Source organism: Triticum urartu, chromosome 7 (genome assembly GCF_003073215.2).
Source record: "Triticum urartu cultivar G1812 chromosome 7, Tu2.1, whole genome shotgun sequence".
Classification (NCBI taxonomy): Eukaryota; Viridiplantae; Streptophyta; class Magnoliopsida; order Poales; family Poaceae; genus Triticum; species Triticum urartu.
The window spans coordinates 504,574,318-504,589,872 of record NC_053028.1 but is presented as its reverse complement, the minus strand read 5'-3'; the positions used below and the strand labels follow the sequence as shown (position 1 = coordinate 504,589,872).

The 15,555-nt window shown below is 40.1% G+C and overlaps 1 long non-coding RNA gene across 1 annotated transcript; it reads right to left on the bottom strand.

Annotated features, from left to right (window-relative positions):
* Positions 1 to 3,922: 3,922 nt before the first annotated feature.
* Positions 3,923 to 4,420, bottom strand: LOC125525693. Its single transcript, XR_007291395.1, has 3 exons — positions 4,339 to 4,420; positions 4,132 to 4,226; positions 3,923 to 4,003 (listed from the first exon to the last, which is right to left on the bottom strand). It is a non-coding gene; the product is annotated as an uncharacterized LOC125525693 (long non-coding RNA).
* Between the last annotated feature and the right edge of the window lie 11,135 nt (positions 4,421 to 15,555).

Sequence of the window (15,555 nt, the reverse complement as noted above, 5' to 3'; positions counted from 1 at the left end):
TCATATTAAGAACTACCTTTTAAGTTTTGACCAATTCTTGTTGGTCGTCCGCATCTAATTCATTGATGGACCATTTCGCAGCATAGGAACTATCTGGTCCCTAAGCTTCATTATTTAATATCTAGTTTTTAATTAATTAATACCTTATTATTCTGTAATCATCATCCATGGATCTTCCACACTTAACCATATATATCTAGGAAACCACAATCTTCATTGTCTATTTCTGATATTTTTGCACATATGTTTGTTATTACTTTTTATCAGTTGCATGTTACATACATTTTCTGCAAGATATTAATTGATATATACAATTTATAAGTTACACGATTTACGATTATTTAGTCTAATTGTTTTGAGAAAAATATAGTAGGTTAAAGCCCAACTATGACTCGTTTTCTATTAATATGATGTACTTCCTTCGTTCCTAAATATAAATCTTTTTAGAGATTTCACTATGCACTACATGCGGAGTAAAATGAGTGAATCTACACTCTAAAATATGTCTATATACATTCGTATGTATTTTGTAGTGGAATCGCTAAAAAGACCTATATTTAGGAACGAAGGGAAAATAAGGTACATTTGTATATGTACAGGAGCAGAACAAAAGAAATTACTTGTCTTACTATATGTGACCCCTCCTTTAGGCTAGGTTTTGACGTCTTCATGATGATACAAAAATGCTTCTTCAAACTAAATAGGCGCGTCTCTATATTAGCATCTTTGTTATCGAAGATGTTTCTATGATTCCATATAGACCAACATCCACTAATCATGATCTTATTGAAACATATGATGTCTTCCTGTTCTTTGCTTCATTGAGCATGTCAGTGTCCCATCCAATACCAAATTCCACCCAAAAAAATCTAATTGAATGCACATGAGAAAAAGAAGGCACGTCATAGTTTCATCTGTGCCTTCCTCACATAGATCACATTTTTTATAACCAACCAAAAAGATCTCTTCATCAGATCTCTATTGTTAAGTCTCTCCTGTATAAGAACCCAGAAGAATTTTATTGTTTGTATAAGCAAGAAGATTCCATATCCATTTGCATGGTGCTGGCGTAGGTTGAGGATCTCCAATAAAGGTTTGGTTCTGGTACATTATTTTCCATTATCCAAGTTATATGACCAGCTGTCATATTGCATAGCATCATTCTCAATGTTCAAACTCTGTATAACTCCTGTAGCTGTAGCTATTGGACAACAATGGGTAACACATGGATGTGAAATCATTCATAAATATCAGTGTCATCATGTAATCTAGCTTTTTTATGATCTTTAGCATATGAGTGCAAAAAGTGGTTGATCCTGCCAACTGTTACGCCATAATAGAATTGACTCTAATTCATGGTCAGAGTTACATCTAAAAAATTATAAGCGGACTCTTTTTGAAGTTGGGGGTAGTAAAATATTTGTAACAAATGCACGTGACTTTACTTAATACATCTATAAAGTTGATGTAGATGAAAAAGTACTAAAATTCGAACATTTGTTTGGCAGAAAAAATATATCAAGAGAGCAGCAGCGAATTTTATAGAAATTTAGTTTCTATAGTAAGCAGTCTCCTCACACTTCTTATTTTGTGGCAAAACTCAAGTGTCATCACTGAATAGAAAGTATTTCCAAAATATTGCTAGACTTGCATGTAAACAACCATATATTTGTAATAAATAAATAAATAAATAAATAAATAATGAACCATTTAACTATGTACACATTAATTTTGCAATTAGCATTAGTGAATATATTTTGTAGTAAAGACTTACTAACGGAGCTCAAGTATCCAACCACAAGTTATTACAATATAGAAATTATTATTAACAACAACCCCTTCTGTAGAGTAAAGTGGACGTTGCAATGAGAATTACCATCTATAAACACTAATTTCTTTTCAGTCCAACAATTTCATCTGCCTGAAAACAGAGCAAAATACAGTGAATCATGTCCCCATAAGAATTCTCTCTGCCAGCCAAAACATAGTACATTAAACTACTACGAATGTACGATCTAACCAAAGGTGTGCTCTGTAGTAATGGACTGGAACCTCACCAATACCTTTCAAAACTGAAAATGAAATCATTGCAATTATCATGCGCTCAATCCTGACGCAAAGTCTTAGGAAATTACAGATATTCACAACATAAAAACAGAGGCGAAAATCATATGTTGATATATTGTCATGCTTGCAAAGTTCTAATATGAGGACATCATATAATTGTAGTAGATCTATAGAACTGCTAACGGAGCTCAAGTGTCCAACCAAAACTTATTAGAATATAGAAATTTTTATTACAACAATGCCTTGTGTAGAGGTAGGTGTGCATTGCAATGAAAATTACCTTATATACACACAGATTCTGTTTCTAGTCCAGCAATTTCATCGGCCTGAAAAGAAAACAAAATACACTAAATGATGTGTCACCATAAGAATCCTCTCCGCCAACCAAAACGTAGTACATCAAACTACTATGAATGTACGATTGAACCAAAGGTGTGCTACATATATATATATATATATATATATGCTGATATCTTGTCATGCTTGAAAAGGTCTGATTTGAGGACATCATATAATTGTAGTAGATCCACATAACTGCAAGGTAACTACAAAATTAGGCATGTTGTGCATCTTTCTCTGTAGAACCATACTAACACCTTGCAACACCTGAAGGAAAAATACTCACAAAGATGATGGCTCTTATAATCCTGAGTAGTGGACTATCAGCAAAATAAAGGGAAATCACAGAAAAACTAATAAATTGTAAGCTTCACAATCTGATTTTCTAGATACAGATGATAAATAAAACAAAGTGTAATTGAAAACCTAATTAGATACATATGGGAAACGATAATCAAAATCGTTGTCCACAGCATCGATGAACATATCGGGCAACCTAGATAACTATATAATTCAATGTTACATATAAGGTCTTAAAATATCCGAATCACATAAAATAAGGAAGCGACAATGGTGTCTACATCTATTGTACGTGGTCAGGGCATACTAAAACTCCCATACTCAAATCCTTCACAACCAAGAGAGGCAGTAGTTAATAAATCTGACATCCACGTTATTGCGAATTATTTTCTAAAACATTCCTGAGTACAACTAAGTCGAATGTAGATGCAGCAAACCCAAATCATATTAGTCTTGTTCCCATACAAAGCATCACATCTGAAGCCCATGCAAAAACTGCAGGAATAGAAACGAAGTAACCAAAACGATGTTCAGTAGATGTGGGGAACTCACAGTTTCTTTTTCTCAAGCAGTCAACTTTTCCTTGTTGAATGGAGGAGGCAGTCAGTGAGCAGCATTTGCTGGGAAGTTGTGAGCACTTTGTTAGATAAGTGTGTCTCGTCGTTAAACTGTATCGCTGGAGCTGAGTATGGAGCGCGGATACCGTTCCAGTGGATATATACGCACACATTATTTCCCGGTTGGAGACAAAGCAAACATATGCGAGAGTTCCTTTGTGTTGACGTTAATATCAATGCAGAGAATAACTGCTATAGTACCCAACAATGCCATGATTACTCCTATTTGATAGCACCAATTATTTCACACGCCATTCTATTTAACCTAAAATTGTCAAAAAAAAGGGCATTGAAATTTAGTAGTTGTCAGTTGTAACACACAATTGACAGAAAATCAATTCCCATACTTATAGAAAGTGCAACAGCAACGACACTCAATGCTTTAGTAGTTGTCACGTGCCATTGATTTTACAAACCAATTGCCCGCAAAAACATTCAGATTTACGACAGAAACCGTCAATACTCTAATTGTTGACAGAGAGCTTCGTTGTCAAGTGTTTCACAATATAACTATCTAACTGAAAGAGGATAAGAAGAAGAAAGTTAATCAGAAGTCAATTCTCTTACCTACAACGGCCAGGACATGCTAGCTTGGCAAGGTACTTCCATGAACAGGAGATTGTGGCAGAGCAGCAACAAAAGAAATCAAGAAAAGATATTAATCCTGCCATATAGGGTCCCTGGCATGTTTTACCCATACAAAAATTGATTTAGGAGTGGTTTAACCAGCGGCATGTTGACAACTGACATTAGGCTCCTTCATGTTTATGTTTGTTTAGACAACAGGTTTCTAATTTTATGAACTCACCTGATGAGCATAGTTATGCCCCGACCGATCTCGGGCATCCATAGGTTGTACTGTAGGTGAGAAGATTCTAGATTGAATCCCTTGAGCGCACGACACTATCCGAAGGGGTGATTGAAAACAAATTGAACCCAAATCCGAAGTTAATGTGGATTCAAGTATAAACCAGAAGGAAAATAAATTCAGAACAAAAATTGTGCGAAAACGAACCTGATCCAGAGGAGGAAAATAATCTTGACGCAATAAGCTCCTTGATTACACGGGATCCATGCCTCGACTTGGTTTTGAGAGAGGTGGATTTTTTTTTTCAACTGGGGGAGGGATAGAGTACAGATTAGAGGAAGCGAAGGTGGAGAAGGTAGATATTAGGGCTTCCTTGTACAACTGTGAAAGGATCTTTTCTGTTTCTTCTACATCCATGAAAAGATTATGGGCCTTTTGATCAACTGTTCTTCTACCCATTAACAAACTAACTAAAGCACCATGATTTGAAAAAACAGAACTATCTAATCACCATTGCAAAGCCAAAGAATAGTAGTATTGACCCAGTTCCTTGCCAAACCCAAGTTCATGTGTGCGGGAGAGGAGATTCTGCCCACTAACATGGCAATCCAGTGGCACTTCAGAGAGAGAACTTCAGAGAAGAAAAGTACCTCACCGAGCAACCACTCAGAACACGGCCGAATTTGCTACCTGGAGCGCGATCTTCACCGGTTACATCCGTGCCTCAATGGTCCGATGAGAGGACGGGCATAATAGGGAACCATTGTTGTAGCTTATAGGCGACCAGCTGCATCACCACCACGCGACCGGAAGCATCCGCCGCAGCATGCTGGTCTAAGAGAGAGGACTAACGCAAGAGATGGTTCACGGCGGCGGTGGAGGCGGTGGGATGCGGCAGAGGGTGGATGTGGTGGGCAGCGGCGGTAGATGAGACAGGGAGCGGCGACGATGGTGGGGAGTAGGGCAGCGGCGCGATCCATGGCAAGCGACGGGTGTGGTGGTGGGCTTTAGAAGGTTAGGGATACGGGAGGAGGACTTCTTTTTTTAGCAACTGTGGTGGAACGACCATGGGCCTTCTTTTTGTACAACCCTGGTGAAAGGACCATGGGCCTTCGGTGTTTTTTTGGTCGAATTAAGCACATCATTAAGCAAAAGTTACATGAGTTAATCTCCACCGTAATAACCCGGTCCCATCAGAGATAAACGGCTCATAATTTCTAATTAACATGGTAATTTTTAGGGAGTCTCTAATTAGTATAGGTATAGATATCTAGGTATGATCATGTATATATGCATCACATCTGGGACAAGTAGACCGACTCCTGCCTACATCTACTACTATTACTCCACACATCGCTATCCAGCATGCATCTAGAGTATTAAGTTAAAAACAGAGTAACGTCTTAAGCAAGATGACATGATGTAGAGGGATAGACTCATGCAATATGATGAAAACCCCATCTTGTTATCCTCGATGGCAACAATACAATACGTGCCTTGCTGCCCCTACTGTCACTGGGAAAGGACACCACAAGATTGAACCCAAAGCTAAGCACTTCTCCCATTTCAAGAAAGATCAATCTAGTAGGCCAAACCGAACTGATAATTCGAAGAGACTTGCAAAGATAACCAACCATACATAAAAGAATTCAAAGAAGATTCAAATATTATTCATAGATAGACTTGATCATAAACCCACAATTCATCGGTCTCAACAAACACACCGCAAAAAGAAGATTACATCGAATAGTTCACCACAAGAGAGGGGAGAACATTGTATTGAGATCCAAAAAGAGAGAAGAAGCCATCTATCTAATAACTATGGACCCGTAGGTCTGAGGTAAACTACTCACACTTCATCGGAGAGGCTATGATGTTGATGTAGAAGCCCTCCGTGATCGATGCCCCCTACGGCGGAGCTCCGGAACAGGCCCCTAGATGGGATCTCGTGGATACAGAAAGTTGCGGCGGTGTAATTAGGTTTTTAGATCCGTATTTGATCGTTTGGGGGTATGTAGGTATATATAGGAGGAAGTAGTACGTCGGTGGAGCAAAAGGGGGCCCACGAGGGTGGAGGGCGCGCCTGGTGGGGGTGGGCGCGCCCTCCTACCTCGTGGCCTCCTCTTTTGTGTCTTGACGTAGGGTCCAAGTCTCTCGGGTCTTGTTTGTTGAGAAATCACGTTCCCGAAGGTTTCATTCCGTTTGGACTCCGTTTGATATTCCTTTTCTTTGAAACCCTAAAACAGGCAAAAACAGCAATTCTTGGCTGGGCCTCCTGTTAATAGGTTAGTCCCAAAAATAATATAAAAGTGGTTAATAAAGCCCAATAATGTCCAAAATAGTAGATAATATAGCATGGAGCAATCAAAAATTATAGATACGTTGGAGACGTATCAAGTTCCTGGGCCAGAAAATCCTCCCACCCCTAAGCAGGGTGAAGTAGTGGTGTTTGTTGATCACATAGGCCGTGGCTTTAAATCGCCCAGATCGAAGTTTTTTCGAGATGTACTTGCTAGCTTTCAGCTCCATGCTCAAGATATCGGACCCAACTTGGTATCCAATATTTGCAAATTTCAAGTCTTTTGTGAAGCGTACCTTCAAGAAGAACCAACTATTGAGCTATTCCGGGATTTCTTCCATTTAAACTATCGCACTAAATTTGTAGACGGACCCAATATGGAATTTGGCGGCTTCTCAATTCAAAAAAGGAAAGAGGTTGAGTTTCGTCATGCCAAACTTCACAGTCACCCCAAAGAGTGGAATCAGACATGGTTCTACTACAGAGACACTTCTCCAGAAGATGAAAACCCTCTGCCGGGTTACCGTGCTCACCGGCATGCTAATGCTCATCCGCTTCCGCAACGACTAAGTGCCCAGGAACGGGCCTCGTATGCACCTCAACTGACCAAGCTGAGAGCCTTCTTGGCCAACGGTTTAACAGGCGTGGACTTCGCCCGTTGCTGGATATCCTGGAGCATATTGCTGTTAAGTCGCCGCTCCGGTTTAATGTGTGAGTATACTGGTGACGTAGAAGACTCCCAACGCCATATCAATATTCAGCTAATAGACGAAGAAGTCACTGAATCTGTTAAGAAAATGTTGAACGAATCGAAAGCTGTCTGCAGCAAGATCGGGTTAAGCCCCTTTTATACGCAAAACAAACCGCCCGCTGTAAGTATTGTTTGTGCTTCCGCTCTACACCTGATATTTTTGAACCGTGCAATCTCTGAATACCCTCTGCTCATGTTTACACAGGATGACGATCCTGTCTAGAAAATGAAATGTCAAGAGAAAGCAGTGAAGCCTTCTCATCCTAAGACGAAAGTCGTCAAGAAAACCACAAAGAGAAAAGCACCTGAACCCATTAGTTTCGAGCTTGATGACGACCCGGATGAACCGGAAGCAGAGGTAGAACTTGATTCACTTAGTTCACTATTCATGCATCTCATTGACAATGATACTTATCAGGAGGACGTTGAGGGCAGCCAAGCTGATGATGCAGAGGTAATTATCCTTTCCTCCGGTTCAGATCCTCTGCCAACACAAAAAATCCGTCAAGCAGTCCGGAAAGTAAGATTTTCTCACCCTCTTTCTCACTTGGATCCAACATTTATTTTGAAGAAGCAGCAGTACGAGGCTCGCCGCACAACCCGGCACAATGGCCAAAAGGTTACTTCGACCGGTTTACCAGACACCCCGGTTCGGAAGCGCCGATATGAGGTCTCACCCACTTCTGATACTTCTTATCCCAAGGCAGGCTATTTCTGACAACCTCTTAATCCGTCCGATTCGAATTATCAGGTGACACCTCCTTCATCCTCTGGCGAGTCAACAGCGACCCAACTCCCTCCTCTCAAAACCGTGGCTGGGTAAGTATTTCAACCCAATCTTTTGATGTTTCACACTTTATATGCTCTGCTAACCTTTGCATCTTGTTTTGTTTTAGCGCCAAAGCCAGACCCGATAAAAAGGCTCGGGTGAATAATCCGCCCGAAGGCCATGTGGTTATTGAACCGGAGCAAACTGCAGAACCGAAGGGTCCAAATATTGAGGCCACATTTCATGAACCACCCCCTCAAGATCATAATGCAGATGAACAAGCAGAAGTTGATACTGCTGTGCCAGATGATGAACCGGCAAATCAAATCCGGACTGACGACAAACCTTCTAGTCTAGTGAGAACTACTGACATTCCATCAACTCCAGAAAAGGATGCTGGAGACAAAGAAGGCGAGGTTATCATTACTGGTATTAGTCACACCTCTCCTGGCCATCCTAATATTTTGCCGAAACATAGTGCCAAGGAAGAGCGTGCTGCTATGGAGAAAGGCAAATGGAGCACTGATTTATCCATCTATGCCCATCTTAGTGCTCAAGAACTCCACTCTGGTTTTCTAAACCGTCTGCACTGAAACCGTGACTATGAAGCCGGTTTGGTGAATCTGATGAAGGAGCGCTATGAGGTATTTTCATCACTTTCCCTTTCGTAAATCCAATTTGTAAGTACCAACTCAAGTAGCCCTCAAGGGCCAGTTTATGATGGTAATCATAAATCGGGACTTTATAATATCTCTACCCTTGCATACTTATCCTCCATAAGTCAGGTGATCCTTTGAAATAAACTGGTACTTTATCATTGTATTCCTGTAGTTTTCCTCTGTGTAGTCCCCAAGGGCCGGTTTATCTTTCCAAGGTGAACCGGGATTTTAACCAATGCTCCGATTTGAACAAATGTACATTAGTGCCCAAGTGTCAAGGATAATGCTTGCATTGTACTTGAGACTTGCAAAAAAATTTGATGACAGAGCAAATATGCATTAGCCCCCAAGTACAAAGTGCATAACTTGTTATATGCTTGGTACTTCAAATATACATAGCCCATTGATGGTATATCTTGACTTTTGTAGGCCGAGTTGAGTAAGAAGGATGCTCAAACCGCTGACCTTTAGGAGAACATTAAATCTCAGCAAGCGGAGGCTTCCAAGGCCAAGGAAGAATTGACAAATGCCTTAGAAGCCATGGAGAAGCTGAAAGAAACCTTTACTAAAGAGCATGCAGACTGGGAGACAGAGAAGGCCGGTTTAACAAAGAAGGTCGAAGACGCAGAAGCAGCCCTAAAGCCGGTGGTTGAAGAACTAACCGGCTTAAAACGGCAGATTAATGCCATGACCTCTGCTGTATTTGGTGAGTATCCTCATATGAAGTTTTTCCAATTCATAATGTCTTACCAATAGCCGGTTCACTCTTGCTTTACCATGACAGGGTCCCGCGTCACTCATCTAGGCTCCGACATGCGGATGAAGCTTAAAGCGGCCTATACCTTGATAGAACAACTGTATTCTGGATCCCAGCGAGCCATTTTCACTGCCGCTTATAACAAGCCTCCTCCAACGTTGATAAAAGAAACCATCGAAAAGCTGGCCATGCTGCCTGCCCAATTGGATGAACTGAAGAGATCAGCTGCAAGGTCAGGTGCGCTGACTGCGCTAATCAGGGCCAAGGCGTGGATTCAAGATCTTGAACCGGCAGATATAAGCTAAGGCTACCCCTGTGTGAAGGAAGATGGCACAAATTTTAACAACGATGATCTTCGAAGGCTGACAAAGGAAATGCGGCCTATAGCGAGCAAATTGGCGGATGACACAGATTTATCTCATTATCAAGCGGTTTATGATGTTTGATACGTCTCCTTCGTATCTACTTTTCCAAACACTTTTGCCCTTGTTTTGGACTCTATCTTGTATGATTTGAATGGAACTAACCCGGACTGACGCTGTTTTCAGTAGAATTACCATGGTGTTGTTTTATGTGCAGAAAACAAATATTCTCGGAATGACCTAAAACTCCACGGGAGGTCTTAGAGAAAATAATAAAAAATCCTCGCCAAATATGAAGACCAGGGGGCCCACACCCTTCTCACGAGGGTGGGGGGCGCCCCCCCCCCCTAGGGCGCGCCCCCTACCTCGTGGGCCCCTTGGAGACCCTCCGACGCCAACTCCAACTCTAGATATTTGCTTTCGGAGAGAAAAAATAGGAGAGAAGAAATCATCGCGTTTTACGATACGGAGCCGCCGCGAAACCCTAGAACCTCTCGGGAGGGCTGATCTGGAGTCCGTTCGGGGCTTCGGAGAGGGGAATTCGTCGCCGTTGTCATCATCAACCATCCTCCATCACCAATTTCATGATGCTCACCACCGTGCGTGAGTAATTCCATCGTAGGCTTGCTGGACGGTGATGGGTTGGATGAGATTTATCATGTAATCGAGTTAGTTTTGTTAGGGTTTGATCCCTAGTATCCATTATGTTTTGAGATTGATGTTGCTATGACTTTGCTATGCTTAATGCTTGTCACTAGGGCCCGAGTGCCATGATTTCAGATCTGAACCTATTATGTTTTCATGAATATATGTGAGTTCTTGATCCTATCTTGCAAGTCTATAGTCACCTACTATGTGTTATGATCCGGCAACCCCGAAGTGACAATAATCGGGACCACTCTCGGTGATGACCATAGTTTGAGGAGTTCATGTGTTCACTATGTGCTAATGCTTTGTTCCGGTTCTCTATTAAAAGGAGGCCTTAATATCCCTTAGTTTCCAATAGGACCCTGCTGCCATGGGAGGGTACAACAAAAGATGTCATGCAAGTTCTTTTCCATAAGCACATATGACTATATACGGAATACATGCCTACATTACATTGATGAATTGGAGCTAGTTCTGTGTCACCCAATGTTATGACTGTTACATGATGAACCGCATCCGGCATAATTATCCATCACTGATCCGGTGCCTACGAGTTTTCCATATACTGGTTTATGCTTATTTACTTTCCCGCTGCTACTGTTACAATCACTACAAAATACCAAAAGCATTACTTTTGCTGTCTTTACTTTTGTTGCCGCTACCACCACTATCATATTACTTTACTACTAAACACTTTGCTGTAGATACTAAGTTTCTAGGTGTGGTTGAATTGACAACTCAGCTGCTAATACTTGAGAATATTCTTTGGCTCCCCTTGTGTCGAATCAATAAATTTGGGTTGAATACTCTACCCTTGAAAGCTGTTGTGATCCCCTATACTTGTGGGTTATCAAGACTAATTTCTAGCACCGTTGCCGGGGAGCATAGCTCTATTCTTTGAGTCACTTGGGATTTATATCTGCTGGACACTATGAAGAACTTGAGAGATCCAAAAACCAAGATCTATCCCTCAACTACGAGGGGAGGTAAGGAACTGCCATCTAGCTCTGCACTTGATTCACCTTCTGTTATGAGTAAGTTTGCGACACCTACACCTGCTTCTACTATTCATTCTGATATGTCACATGTTATTGATGATGCCACTTCTGCTATGCATGATACTTATGATGAAACTGCTTCTATGCCTGATACTACTGTGCCCCTTAGTGAATTTCTTGATGAACAAATTGCTAGGGCTAGAGAAAAAGAAATTATTGAATCTGAATACAATGATGATAGTGATGATGAAAATATGCCTGTTATCCCTGAAGGTTTTTTGATATGGAATCTTCTGCCGCTATTTCTGCTTGCAAAGAAAGATACGAGCTTAAGAGGTTATTAATTAAATGGAACAAAGAATCACTTAGAGATAAAATGAAACTGATCCTGCTTCTGCCGCTATGTGTTCCTGATAAAGATTATGAATTCTCTGTTGATCCTGATATAATTACTTTGGTTGAATCTAATCCATTTTATGGCTATGAATCTGAAACTGTTGTGGCACATCTTACTAAGTTAAATGATATAGCTGCCCTGTTCACTAATAATGAGAGATCACATTACCTCTATTTACTCAAAATATTTCTGTTCTCATTAAAGGGCGATGCTAAGATATGGTTTAATTCTCTTGATCCTGGTTGTGTGCGTAGTCCCCAGGATATGATGTATTACTTCTCTGCTAAATATTTCCCTGCTCATAAGAAACAAGCTGCTTTGAGGGAAATATACAACTTTGTGCAAATTAAAGAAGAGAGTCTCCCACAAGCTTGGGGGAGGCTTCTCAAGTTACTTAATGCTTTGCCTGATCATCCTCTTAAGAAACCTGAAATACTTGATATCTTTTATAATGGACTAACCGATGCTTCCAGAGATTACCTGGATAGTTGTGCTGGTTCTCTTTCCAGGGAAAGAACACCGAATGAAGCTGAAATTCTATTGAATAATATGTTGACAAATGAAAATAATTGGGCACCTCCTGAGCCAACTCCTGAGCCATCTCCTGCTCCAATTACTGAACCTATTCCTAAACCAACTCCGAAGAAGAGAGGTGTTTTATTTCTCAGTCCCGAAGATATGCAAGAGGCAAAGAAATCTATGAAAGAAAAACGTATTAAAGGTGAGGACGTTAAGAATTTACCTCCTATTGAAGAAATACATGGTCTTAATATACCGCATGTTGAAGAAACATATGATCTTAATTATTTATTTACTGAAGAACCTCCTGATCCAGATATCCCGACACAGGTAGTAAAGTTAAATTCTCTCTATAGATATGATAAAGCTGAAGTCCCTCCTACTAAAATTGCTAGTCAGTGGTTGGATGAGTTTGATAACTTTATGTTTAAGCAAGACGACTTCAATGCTTATTTTGGTAGACAATTAAAAGAAAATGCTTATATGATTAGACGCTTGGGTGATTATATGGCTGATATTAAAGGTGAACTTAAACTTGTTAGCAAACATGCTTCTATGGTTACCACTCAAGTAGAACAAGTACTTAAGGCTCAAAAAGAAGTGCTTAATGAAATGAATAGTAAGAAAAATGATTATGTTGTTAGAGTGGCTACTAGAAGTGGTAGAATGACTCAGGAACCTTTATATCCTGAAGGCCACCCTAAGAGAATCGAGCAAGATTCTCAGAGAAATAATATTGATGTTCCCAGTTCTTCTAAAAAGAAGAAAAAGAAAAATGATAGAACTGTGCAAACTTCTAGTGAACCTATTGCTGAACCACCTGATAATCCAAATGATATATCTATGTCTGATGCTGAAACACAATCTGGTAATGAACATGAACCTAGTAAAAATATTAATGATGATGTTCATGATGATGCTCAACCTAGTAATGACAATGATGAAGAAATTGAACCTGATGTTGATCTTGATAACCCACAATCAAAGAATCAATGTTATGATAAAAGAGACTTTGTTGCTAGGAAACATGGTAAAGAAAGAGAACCTTGGGTTCAGAAACCCATGCCTTTTCCTCCAAAACCATCCAAGAAAAAGGATGATGAGGATTTTGAGCGCTTTGCTGAATGATTAGGCCTATCTTTTTGCGTATGCGATTAACTGATGTGCTCAAAACAAATCCTTATGCTAAATATATGAAAGATATCATTACTAATAAAAGAAAGATACTAGAAGCTGAGATTTCCACCATGCTTGCTAATTATACTTTTAAGTGTGGAATACCAAAGAAACTTGGAGACCCCGAAGTACCTACTATACCTTGCTCCATTAAAAGAAATTATATTAAAACTACTTTATGTGATCTTGGAGCCGGTGTTAGTGTTATGCCTCTCTCTTTATATCGTAGACTTGACTTGAATAAGCTGACACCTACTGAAATATCTTTGCAAATGGCTGATAAATCAACTGCTATACCTGTCGGTATTTGTGAGGATGTGCATGTTGTGGTTGCAAACATTACTATTTTAACAGACTTTGTTATTCTTGATATTCCCGAGGATGATAGTATGTCTATTATTCTTGGAAGACCTTTTCTTAATACTGCAGGGGCTGTTATTGATTGCAACAAAGGCAATGTCACTTTTCATGTTAATGGTAATGAGCATACGGTACACTTTCCGCGGAAACAACCTCAAGTTCATAGTATCAATTCCATTGGGAAAATTCCATCAATTATATTTGGAGGTTTTGAATTTCCTCTTCCTACTGTCAAGAAGAAATATGATATACTTATTATAGGGGATGTGCATATCCCCGTTGAGGTAACTTAGTGTTTTTCAAAATTTCTCCGGTTCCATGATTATCGGAATGAGTTTGTTAACAAGACTTGATCAACCTTGTTAGTGGATTCTTTTTTATGAGCATGAGATGGATGAAACTAGAAGCACAAACTTCTGTACCCTTTTTATACTTTCCGTTATTTATATTAAATAAAGTAAAAATAGTATTTTTCTGTCTGTTATCTGACTTATCCGTGCAATATAAAAATATCCCGAAAATAAAAGTCCTCAGAATGCCATGCCAATTTAATATAATTTTTTCGGGAATATTTGAGGATTTACTGTGCAAAAATTATCGTGGGAGGAGCTGCCACCTGGTCACGAGGGTGGTGGGCCCCCCCCCTATAGGGCATGCCCCCCTGCCTCATGGGCCCACGGTGGCCCTCCTCCACTTATCCCAGCACCCATCTTCTTCCTCTATCTCACAAAAACCCGAAAAACCAACTCAAGCACGAGTTCCAGCCACTTTTGCTGCGATTTTCGATCTCCTTGCTCAAAGCACCTCTCACAAAACTGCTTGGGGAGATTGTTCCTTGGTATGTGACTCCTCCATTGGTCCAATTAGTTTTTGTTCTAGTGCTTTATTCATTGCAAATTTGTGCTGCATAGGTGACCATGTTCTTGAGCTTGCATGTCAAATTTATATGGTTCTAAGTAGTTCTAATGCTTGATATAGGCTCTAGGCACTTGTAGGAGTAGTTGCTATCAGTTTTATTGAGTTTGGTTCACTTTTATTTTGAAGTTACTAAAAATTTCAGATTGTTTCAAAAAAATGATGAGGATATTATTGAGGGGCTCATCAAGCCAAAGCTCAAAGGAAAAGGCACCGAAGCCTAAGTATAATTTGCCACGCACCGCGGAGATTCGGGCGTGTGAATGGCCTTCTGAAGATTTCTTGAGAGCAACCGGTATCTATGAAGATTTTCATGAATTGGCCCACAATGCAGGCCTCACCGCTTTCCTCCACGACCAATGCAATCAGTATCTCTTACTCACAAATACCTTTGTGCAAAACTTTTATTTTCATCCTAGGAACTCACCACCTGCGGTAGAATTTCATTTATATGATGAGCCTAAGGAGATGTCACTCTATGATTTCTGTCGGATTTGTTGAGTTCCTTTTGAGGGCAAGACAGAAGAACCACATCATGATGATGTGGCTGGGTTTATTGATAATATCGCTGTAGGAGAAACCAGGAAGGTTTCCGATGCACGAATCACTAGCATACATTTTCCTGTTTTGCGTTACTTTGCATTATTTGCTAGTCGTTGTTTAATTGGACACGGAAATTTGGGAAACCTTAGTATCCATGATTTAGTTATTCTGCTCCAAGGTTTATATAGTGATAACACTTTTAGTTTGGGTAGTATTATTGCTAGACGGTTAAATATGAACCGTACTAAGGGCCCCATCTTTGGAGGCATTT